The sequence below is a fragment of the Somniosus microcephalus genome, chromosome 14, assembly GCF_052327205.1.
Source record: "Somniosus microcephalus isolate GS21.2 chromosome 14, FLI_Smic_1.0, whole genome shotgun sequence".
NCBI classification, from domain to species: Eukaryota; Metazoa; Chordata; class Chondrichthyes; order Squaliformes; family Somniosidae; genus Somniosus; species Somniosus microcephalus.
In genome coordinates, this window is record NC_141000.1 from 89,147,076 (window position 1) to 89,158,870 (window position 11,795).

Below are 11,795 nucleotides of genomic sequence, written 5' to 3' on the forward strand. Positions count from 1 at the left end.
CACATAAACCAATAAAGAGCAACTGTTATGACACTGTTTGTATGTATACGCCCCATTCTGTAGTAAGTGGGCGTTGCTTATAGAACTGTATAACTTGAATGAATCACTGTTTATCCCCTGTGAGTGCATCTCTTGTTTGAGGAAGCAGGATGACTCTCCCGTGTACACACGTATTCTCTTAGTTGTTTAATAAATTCTGTATTTGTCCTCAATTCCGTCTCCGTCTAGAGTTTCTCCAAATTCGAATCTAACAACTTCAACGGAAGAGCTGCAGAAATCCCAGAAACATATTGTAAGCACCACTTACACTGTTTGTCAGGGATTCCGCAGCTCTTCCGCTGAACTTGCATAAGATCATAAATTCACCCCTTTACAATTACATTTAAAATCTGCCTAATTTTATGTATTACCTATACACACACATCTTTTATTTGTACCAGTTACTGATACTAAAGTCTATAGATTTGTGACTAAAGCACCAATAACTTCCCAATTAATGTACTTTTTATTATGTTCTTGATCGTATTTGTAGATGGAGTCATATTACTGAATGATAATATTATTTAAATATTTCTTTGTCACTCATATATAACTTTTATTATATTATTGTACAGTAAAGATTATAATACATGTAGTTAAAGACTTAATTGTCACACCACAAATTGTCACTTTGTTACAGAAGCAAAGATACCTTTTAAAAAGTATAAAAGCAAAGCCAATCATTTTCTGCTGTTTTTTCTGACCTTGGTGAAGAGATAGAGATTTACAAGCAGCTGCCAATCTACAGAGAAACTGTTACCCCTTAAATGATCTCAAATGTGCTTAAGAATAATGCAGCTCATGGTTGCCTATTTACAGCAATTAAACCTTATGGCCTTAAAGGAGGACAACTCTACCTTATAGAATAGAGTCATAAAATGATACAGCACAGAAGGAGGCAATTCAGCCCATCGTGCCTGTAATGACTCTTTGAAAGAGCTATCCAATTAGTCCCACTCACCTGCTCCTTCCCCATAGCCCAGCAAATTTTTCCTTCTTAAGTATTTATATCCAATTCCCTTTTGAAAGTTATTATTGATTCTGCTTCCAGGCAGTGCATTGCAGATCATAAAAACTCACTGCGTAATTGTTTTTTCCTCATGTCACCCCTGGTTCTTTCGCCAATTACCTTAAATCTGTGTCCGCTGGTTACCAACCCTTCTGCTACTGGAAATCATTCTATTAAAACTCTTCAAGATTTTGAACACCTCTATCAAACTACAGGTATCCCCTTAACCTTCTCTGCTCTAAAGAGACCAACCCCAGTTTCTCTAGTCTCTCCACGTAACTGAAGTCTTTCATCCCTGGTATCATGGTAAATTTCCTCTCCACCCTCTCTATGGCCTTGGCATCCTTCCTAAAGTGTGGTGCCCAGAATTATATATATATATCATTGGAAAAATATATTATGCATTATTTGGTATAGTGCTTCTGTCCTAATCTTCTGATTTACAATGAGCAATGCCATGGGTGATCTGCATTTGCTATAATAATTTTCACAGCATTGAATTCTTCTTCAGTAATTGTGACATTTCATATATGATGTTAAATTCAAACTATGCTTAGATAATAATAGAAAGAAAACATACAGAAATTTAATATAATTTTCATGGTCCTGGTATCAACATTTTCAAGAAGGCAGGACGACGATATAACCATTCTTTTGGTCGCCTGAGTAGAAAAGAAAAGAAAAGTACACAAGTCAGTACTGCACTTTGTGGAATCTGCATAGCATAGAGCTAAGAGACTAAAGGAACTCTATATTGTTTCCTGGCAATATTTGGTTAAAGAAGAAACAGATAGAAGACTAAATTGCTACAATATCATTATATACTATACTCCTATACATCTACCACGTACCTGCGGAAGACTCCTATTCATTGGTAGTGAGCAATTTACTATAAATTTATCATTTGATGATTGGTGAATAGCTACAGTGCTACTCATTAAATGGATATTCCAGCAAACCAACAGAAATAGTATGATAAATACCATTTTAATCAAATGGAGGACATTATTCCGTATTAATTTGTACACCTCAAGAAGATATTTGAAGACCAGCAACAAAGAAGACTAAGGTGGGATTTGAGTTTCCAATCTTTAAGATGGAGAATTGATCACAGGCCATGCAGCTCCCCACAGAGAAAGTGAAACATTCTACAACAAAACAAATTCACAGCTCTTCACAAGATCTTCAGAATTATACAAACCTGTTGCTCACTTCACCTTGCGTATAGAGGGGTAACAAATTTAATGAAATTATGTAAACATGAGCATCAAAAAAAAATCATTGTCAATAAAATTTGTACAAAGTTGATGGAAATAATTCAACTGTATTCTTTTCACTTTATTTTCTCTTTATTTCCTGCCTATTGACTTTTTTTCAGATTATGAATCAGACTGCAGCATAAAAATATTCACCACTAAATATACAAGATTCTTGTTTGCAATATTCATTTGTGAATATTTAACACCTTCATTAAAATAGCAGATAGAAGCATGCCATATAAAAGTGCTAAATGCCCATACACCAATATTGTAAACAGTAAATTCTAGGCCAAAGTAGCTTCTTTTTTATAGGTTTATGTTAATGCATGTGTTATAATCAATGAAAAATGAGCAAAATCCATCTCAAAAATACTTCTAAAAGTAAGAATATTTTCACACCTTGGTCTTTTTCCTGTGCTGTGATGATTTTTTCCATGGGGAAACGTAAAGGAGTCACTAAACCTTGGCCGGGTTTGTGGTAGTTGGCAATTAAATCAAATAGATTTTGGAAGTATTGCTCTTCAAAACAAGGAGATGTCTATACAAGGAGAAAACCAATACCAGGTTATGAAACTGCAAAGTCATCAAATTATATTGACCTAAAAACCTGTTTAAAACAAATCAGATTCATTTACCAGGAATTGATATTCAACATTCGTCCACATATATAGTTGTATAAGTGGTATGTTCTGCACTAATACATAAAGGGGGTGATATTGGACCTCGTTGCACCCATTTTCCAGACAATCAAGTGCAAAGAGCTCCAATTTAGAGGACCAACGCCCCAGCCCAAACGTCACAAACACGTCCAATACCATATTGGTTCGGGCGCTGTAAAGGCTTCCCTGATGGTACCTAAAATAGGGGTTAGGCCCTTAAATAGGCTAACAAAAGGCCTAACCCCTATTTTAGGACCAAAAGTGGGAAATTGGTTTCCCTTGAACGCAGCAGACGTCGGGTCTGCTGTGTTCAAGTTTACTTTGTCTACATGCAGCCTAACCAGCAATCTTTAAAGGGACCGTTGGTGGCCGCTAGCAAAAGGCAAGTATTAAAAAAAAACTTACCTGTGTTAGAAACTAGGGGTGCCTAAAAATGTACATAGCCCAAGCAGCTGCAAGTTGCTATGTATTTTTGAAAGGGAAAATAAAGTATAAAGCAACAGCTATTGAACACTGAAAGCAGCGCGAAACCATAATTCATGGGAATGTAAAAGTTCTGAGAGAAAAGTTCACAGTAGAAAAAGGGAGTAAATCATAGACCTTACTTGTGAAGGTCAGAATGGTGAGATAGTGACTGGTTAATGTGCGACAGCTTTGACTGGGGCCTTGTACTTGCTGGGTTAAGGGGGGAGAGAGTAAAAAGAGATAAGATGGATTCCAATGGAGGAACCTTCAAAATGTAAAAACAAGGATGAAGTAATGAGACCTTCTTTTGGGGAGGGCTTTCATCCAAACACCAAGACAAAGAACTTAAGCTGTCATTGGTTGATGAAGTTTTGGTGGAACCTCTACAGGTTAAATAGTTTTGTCAATAACTTGGCCTCAGGCCTACCCCTAAAAAGAGAATAAAAAGTGATACCCCAAGGGCTTGCACACAAACTGTGGAAGGGAGAGTCGAACAGCTGGTCGAACGCTCTTTTAAGAGTGATCCCATGCTCACCATCGAAGGCCCTAGAGAGAGAAAGAGAGGCCAGAAGCCAGAGAACTGTTCACACATGCCAGCCATCTTTTTGATCGGGTCCAGTACAAGCTGCTTGCCACGGTCGTATGTTTTTACTGAATTACTAGTGTGCTATGTTCCGTCCTAAACTCTAATTAAACACAATATACCCACCATATTGGTTTGCACTTGATCTTGTTTACCAGAGATACGTGAATCTCTACACCTGAATGTGGAGTCGGGAGGAGCAGGAATGGTCCTCCCGACACTACATTAGAACTGGGGACTGCTGCAGCTACCGCTTGTCCCCCTCCTGATACCCTCGGCTGGCCACTCAACCATCCAAATTCCATCCTACGACCGGCGAGCTGCCTCTGGGGCCGTGACTGGTGCCTGCAGCTCGCCGGTACTATCCTAATGAGGCCGGTAGACCAATTTGCTGTGGTCCTGCTGCAGGCCTGATTAGGCACTTGTAGTGGGTGCAGCATCGGGATCACGCCTCGATTCGGCACAATCCAATTACTAGGCCAAAGATTCCTAAAAGTTTTAAAATTATTATTACTGTAATATTTTTCTGCCTGTATTCTTCCCTCTCCCCTTCGTAGTATGGTTTATTGGTGCCAGCCACCCAAATGGCCATTTATCAAGTATGAGCCTAAACAGTGATTGTTGGCAGACCACAGAAGGTCTATGTGGAGAATCACTCCTACAACAACAACTTGCATTTATATAGCACCTATAACATAGAAAAACATCCCAAGGTGTCTTGCAGAGGTGTAATCAGACACAAATGGACATCTGATTACCTCAGATCCCAATCCTGTCCTTGCCTAATATACACACACTTTCTAGTATAGATGGACAGGAGTCAAGTGCAAGAATCCTTGCCAATTTTCCTTTTCTTACCTCAGAGGTGCTGAGGCCGAAAGGTAACACTCCTACTGACAGGACAGCTAGCACAGCACAGACCCAAAATCAGATTTGACATCCTCATGGTTAATTTGCCTCAGTTGTACATTGCTTCAACCAGCTGAATGTTGGGGAAGTCTTGTCCTGCATTGTTACATACATTCTCTTTCTGGCCTCCAGAAAGTGGGATGATCCATGTTGCTGACTGTGCATATTATTAACAAAGCTTGATTTGCTACTCTCACCGGGAGGTCGATTTAACGACAAGATCGGTGTCTTTTGAGATGACATTAGTTGTGATCTAAGATCACGGAACAGGGTGGGCCGTGAGAAGGCTGTCATCATCCACCCTTAGAGGAAATTTGCAGGCAGCCCACAAGATATCCACATAGTTACACTGGAAGTTTTGGCCTGGATATTTGACTTAGATATTGATATTTCATTTGTTTTTTGCTACTACCATACAAAAGAAGAAGATTAACAATGCTGCTGCTTTACTGGGTAATAACACACATGCTTTAAGTGGGATGAGTTGCTGATATTCATTTTTCTCTTTCTCCAACATCAATCATAATTTTTACAAAAGCAAAATACTGGGGATGCTGGAAATCTGAAATAAAAACAGAAAATGCTGGAAATACTCAGCAGGTCAAGCAGCATCTGTAGAAAGAGAAACAGAGTTAACGGGCGTGATCTTGCCAGCCCTGGGGAGGCAGGACTGCCGGGAAAATGGCAGAATCTGGGGGCGTTACACATCCCGCCCCCAACCCGTCTCCATGCCATCTTCCCAGGAGGCGGGTAGCCGACCCACACCGGGTTCCGTCTCCTTGGAGGCGGGAAGGGGATTACAGCCACTTAACGGTAGTTAACAGGCAGATAAAAGGATTATCCCCATTTTACCCACACAAGTGCAGGCTTCCCGAAGGCTGCGAACCCCACCAGGGTCAGCGAGGCGAGCAGTGGGTCTGCGGGGGTCGGAGGGGTGCAAAGGTGCGCTGTGAAGGTAAGTGATGGGTGCAAGTGTGGAGAGGTGAGTATCTGAGGTAAGTGGAAAGTGTTAGAAAAAGTTTACTTACCTTTGTTTCTTCCTGCAGGCTTCAACAGTTGGGTATGCGGAGAGCCTCGCATCTCTGCAGCAGAGATGACAGATGGTTGCTGCATTCTCCGATGCAACAACCATCTAATTTCTGCTAAAGAAAGAGGTTTGATGAGTCTTGAATTCAAGAACTCATCAAACTACAGAGAATGTCAGTGTTTGACAGCTTCACAGAGCTGTCAAATGATGACAATTCATCTCGTCATACGCTGACGTTCTCCGTAACCGGCTTTCCCTTAATTGGCCTGCTAAGCCCGCTGGGGTTACCACACAGCAATTACACCAATTTCAGGAATCTCATGGGGAGGTTAAGAGCGAGATGTCGGTTTTGCAAAGCTAGTGGCAGAGCGACGCAAATTGTCCAGCAACTTGTGGGGACACGCAATTCACTGGGTTTCTCTACCTCGCCACAAGTTGCTGGCTGATTTGCAAATGAATAATGGCGTGTGTTGTTCAGACGCTGTTATTTTTTCAGCAAATTCAGCCCATTATTATTGAAGTGTTTTTCTTCCTGTATTCTTCCCCTCCTTGCTGTGGTATGATTCAGAAGTGTCAGCCATCCAAGTGGCCTTTTATCAAGTATGAGTCTAAACAGATAATGTTGGCAGCCAATGGCAAAATGCTTCACAGATGTTTAATCAGACCAGCAGTGGGTTGATCCCAATTGAACCACATGGAGGAAGCACTGAAAAGGGAATAGAACTTCATCGCAGGGAGAATTCAAATGGTAACTCAGTCTGGGCTGCTTTCTACACCTAGTGGTGATTTGTAAAATGGCACTGATGGAGACTGCCTGCCTGCCCTCTCAGCTACACTAATTGATAAGATGTACAGGACGATTATATAGATATTGGGTTTAATTTAACATTTCTTGACCACATATATGAATTTAGATCAAGTTCCCCAAAGTTGTGTTTGGGCTTGAAAATGTAATTTCATACCAGTAGCACATATAGTATTATATAAAGAAATCAACAAATAAACTTTTGAAATGAACCGATGTTAAGAAATGTTTCTGAGCAATACCAAGATGGGATTTACAGACTATCTGCTGTAAACTGTATGTATTTTCATGTCTGGGAAAGGAGCCTATTTTCAAATTGTCCTTGTTTTTCTAAAAGTAATTTAGTGGCGTAGCACAAGGCTGTCATCAATATTCAGCTTTTCTATTGTCATCACTGAAACTCTCTTCAAAGACTTTCAAAATGGATACTTTTCAGCTGACAAATTCTGTTAGTTACCAAGTGAAACCCAGCAGATTATATTGTTAAACTGGAAACTAGGCCAGGACCCAGTTATGCTTGGTCCTGGCCTAATGCTGATGTTTCTGGGAATTACATTTGTGGGCAGAGTCACTTACTGCCCCTTACAAGGCCATTGACATAAAGGGACGCGGGCCTGGGGACAGGAACTACTAATGTCGGAGTTCATGTGCCCCGGGCCTACTTCAGAACCCAAGAGTCACTGCAAGTATACCTGGTGAGACCAGGCATACTGGTTGGCCAAAAGGTGGATGTTGACCCATCTGGGTGCCTAGGTTGAGATTGTGCCCTGGACCCCCAATCATCCATGTACAAATATTTTTTAAAGTTTTAAGGAGGCCTCCTCTTGAAAGGGGCTATGGGAACACCTAAATGTAACTTTGGCAATAGAGAAATCAGCATTCTTCACCCCCCACCTGCTGGGCCTGGAATTCCAGGTCTCTTCTGTAGAGAGGGGAAACACCATAAATGTGCTCATAGAATAATAGAATCATACAGCACAGAAGGAGGCCATTCGGCCCATCGTGCCTGTGCCATATCCTCCCATGATCCACAAACTTTAGCAGGGTCAGCGGTGGAGGTCAGGGTTGCCGCATTTCAGCACTCACGCCAAGATGTCCCTTCTCTGTGGGCTTTTGAGGTCAACTTAGTTTTGCTGTAATCGGCAATACTTAACCTTCTGATGGCAACGATCACATCATTGCAATTGTAGTTAAAATAGTACACCTCTGTCCGCCTTGGTTTTTTGATGTTTCTGGCAAGTACGAGTTAAGTTGCACCTCCCAGTGGGTCCTGCTGTTGAATGATCTAGTTAGGTCAAAAATCAAGGGAGGCTAAATTCGGTTGATTTGCGCCTCTCATTAGCACCCTTAGAGGGCACTAATGGGGCGCAAATCAACTAGCTCCTGGGCGCGGCACCGCTAACGCTTCCCGTGAAATTCAGCAGGAGGTTAGCGGCGGTGCTAACCATTAGCGCCACCAGTGATGACATCCTCGCCGTGCGCAGCGTCCCGCTCACACCCCGGCTGTAATATTGGATGGCGCCCCCCCCCAACTTACTGCCGGACCCTATGTCCGCCAGGGTCAGGGGGGGCCTACCTGCGGCCGGGGCGGTGCTCATTAAAGGGGAGGTGGCGGGCGGCCATTTTTATTGCTGGCCGCCTGTCAGCACCTGCCCCCGTTGCTGTCCCCGGCCCCCGTGAAGCCCCCCCCCGCGGGATGCCGGCTGCTCTCTGTGAGCCTGGCACTCCTCTTGAGTGGCAGGCTCGTTTGCCGGCACTCCCGATCCCTGGTGGCCCAGCTGGGCACAGGGACGCGCTGCGCCAGGCCCCTCCCCTTTAATAAGAAGAGGAAGGCCTGCAGTACCGCGGCATGTGGCACCGTGATATTGGCTCGCAGCGCCCCAAGAGGGATGTAGGGTGCTTCTAGTAGTGCCCCTGCTCCCTCTCGGGGCGCTACCTGGGAAAATCGGCCGCGGGGGCGCTAACTTTTTCGGGGCACTAAAATTAGCGAAGGTAGCACCCCAAAGGCAGTGCTACCCAATTTTTACCCCAAATACCTTTAAAACTTGGTGATAAATCAGTCAAAAATTAACCAATTTAGGCATTGTACAAAGATCCCTAGGCATGAAATAATATATCCTAATCTAATTCGTCAATGTGCGTATATTATTGGGAGAGGAGGAGATTCATCTGCTACCCTTCCATTAATACAGGCTACTGATATTTTTCAATACAATATGTGCAATATACTGGGCGGTTTTGTGCGTATATTCTATGTGAGTAGAACCATTTTGATGTGTGGTTTATATGCTGCGAAGTCAAAAGGAATGGCATTGTTTTTAATTAAAATGATGATTATTAAGTCCTTGCATAGAAGGTACCATTGAATATCAACAAATCATTTTGTCAGATAAATACGATAAACACAGCAACAAATCGAATCAATTTGGTCCTTACCTGAATCGTGCAATATCTCGAAGTGATCTGCAGAATCCGATAAGTGTATACAGTATTCTGAAAGCTAAAGAGGAGTATTAATCAGCAAAAACCTTGAATTAACTGTAGAATTTCAATAATTACCGCAGTTCAAGATAATGTTTAGTTCCATGCTTTTGTACACTGATAAAAATCTACTAGAATTTGTAGAGAAAAATACTCAGACAGTTTCAGAGCTGATATGGTTAGATAAAACCCTTACAGGTAGAATGATATATGTGAAGATGAGCATCCCAAATAGAAAGCTAACTTAATTTGCATTAATACTTTCAATAAGGTTGGCTGTACTCCAAATAAATGATCTAGAATCAGTTTGAATTGAGACGATGGGTTGGTGAATTAGGTAAGACATTGGGGGGTGGTGGGGGGGCGGTGGGTGGTGGCAAAATCTTACGGGCTTTTGATCCTGGTGTAAGTACTGGGTTTGGTCAGCCAGGGATCTCTGCTGCTGACCCTGCCAAAGTATCCTGGGGCAGGAGGAAAGGTTCCTTCATTTAAATAATCCTGGCAGCTGCCTACATCACTAGGGGTGATTCTTGGGTTTGGGCTAGTCCAGGGAGGCTGCCTGCTCCGAGATGGTGTTGCGGTGGAGGTCCTCTCCCCACCCCACCCCCCGCCATCCAGAAACATGCCACAAGGGGGCCAAGACAAATGCACTGAGTAAAAAAAATATTTGGGGTTGTGACTGACGTAAGAAAACTACTAGGCACTTGGTCTAAGCATTAAACAAAGCTTTAATCAACTGTTTTACAACATAGAGATCTAGCTGTGTCCTTCACTAGTTCCTGTAAAAGAATGTTCTGAGCAAGCTGGGCCTATGCCCAAGTATTTATACTCTCCCTGGACAGCGCCACCAGCAGGCCGCCCAGTATTATTTTATAAGTCATTTCCACATGAATGACAAGATTCATGTCAGTGACCATGACACAGGACTGAATCCCCAGGTGGACACGACTTGTGTCCCTGCAATGGCAGGTGCACCTTCTTTCAATGTGCTGCTGTTCCATCAGGCCGGAGATGAGGAAACTTCCGGCCTGGGAGTCCATTCTCGCTCTTTGTTTGGGTAAATGGAGGTTTTGCCCCAAAGAAGGCTCTGCAGAAACTGGTAGGGAATCAGTTTGAATTGAGATGATGGGTTGGTGAACCTGACATATCCAGGTACTGGCCTAATTACCAGCCTTTCTCTTGTACTTGCGATAAAAGTGCACAGAAAGGCTGTGAATTTTCAGTCCCTGGTTGTTTCATTAACATTGTGTGGCCATCTCCTCCACATGATCTCATTGCTTGCTAAAATTTGGTACAGTATCAGTTTAGCAACTTTACTGGAGGAGGGTGGAGGAGGAAGAAGGGGAGGGAGGCGAAAGGAGAGGGTGAGGGAGGAAGGGGACAGGAAGGAAAGGGGAAAGGAAGAGTAGACATGATAATTTGGATTTTCACTGGCACCTAAAACTGGTCAGATGGTGTAGGTTATGGACATGTCCTGGGACAGTTCAATTTACTTACACAGAAGTCAACTCTACTACCTCCTCTGGATACCAGTTTGGCAGTATCTGATCTGGAAAAAGTTAATACAAGGTGGATGCACCACAATACTCACCATTACTATTGCTTCTCAGCATAACTGTTTGGACAGTCCCTGTCTCACTTCTTTGTTTTACTATCATTATAGCACATTTGATTCTTGTCAAATCTTTTATTTTCTTTAATTGAATTGTTAATTGCATTTCTACTCTCAATTATTTGTTGCCAAACTGGGTATGATAATAAATAACTCTGCACAATACCTGAAATTGGTTGTGTGATGCAAAGTGATCTTTAAACAGTTACCACTGACTTAATTTTAACTTCAAGGCAACTTTGAGACATTTTACTGTTAATAGTTGATCTTCTGTGGGATTGTTCATTGACAGAAATGTAAAAGAATTGTCTTTCTATCGTCTTGTAATTGTGCCTCTGCCATTTCCCACTCTCTAATTACTGTCCTGCTGTAACGTTACTGTGTGGGTACTTACACTAGGCAAAGACACAAAGCTCCAGGGGCCGTCTTACTGTCTCGCAATAAATAAGTTCCATCCTGTACCTCTTCTGCTAGCAATTCTACAGCAGTCTCACGGCTGATAGTCCCATGATAAAATGGCAGTAGCTTTGCAGCTAACTTTATATCCATCTATATAATCTGTCTCCTTTTTCTAATTTTCTTTATTCTCCAGAGCAGGTCACTGCCAAAAGATGAATAAAAGAATGAGTATGAGACACTGAAAGCAGGTATAAGTTAGTGAAAAAGCAAGAACATAGATTTGATTCATATTCAACATAAACAAAGTTTTCTTTGGGATTTTCACCATTCCTGCTTATCATCTTTCTTGGATGATCTATACATTAAACTAATATTTGCTATAATTCTACTGGTCAGATTTGTATAGTTATTATATAAGACAGGTAAATTATACATCACCCAAGTGGGAAACAAAAATAATAAGAGAACTTTAACTAGTCTTCCACATGTAACAGTGAGAATGCTTTAGAATACTTTCCATGCCTCCTGACTATTTGATTTGGACATTA

The 11,795-nt window shown here is 42.0% G+C and overlaps 1 pseudogene across 1 annotated transcript; it reads right to left on the bottom strand.

The window, feature by feature from the left end:
- Positions 1–579: 579 nt before the first annotated feature.
- Positions 580–11,445, bottom strand: LOC147107681 (SH2 domain-containing protein 1A-like; annotated as a pseudogene). Its single transcript, XR_015080924.1, has 4 exons — positions 11,243–11,445; positions 9,192–9,255; positions 2,707–2,845; positions 580–1,710 (listed from the first exon to the last, which is right to left on the bottom strand). The product of XR_015080924.1 is annotated as an SH2 domain-containing protein 1A-like (transcript).
- Between the last annotated feature and the right edge of the window lie 350 nt (positions 11,446–11,795).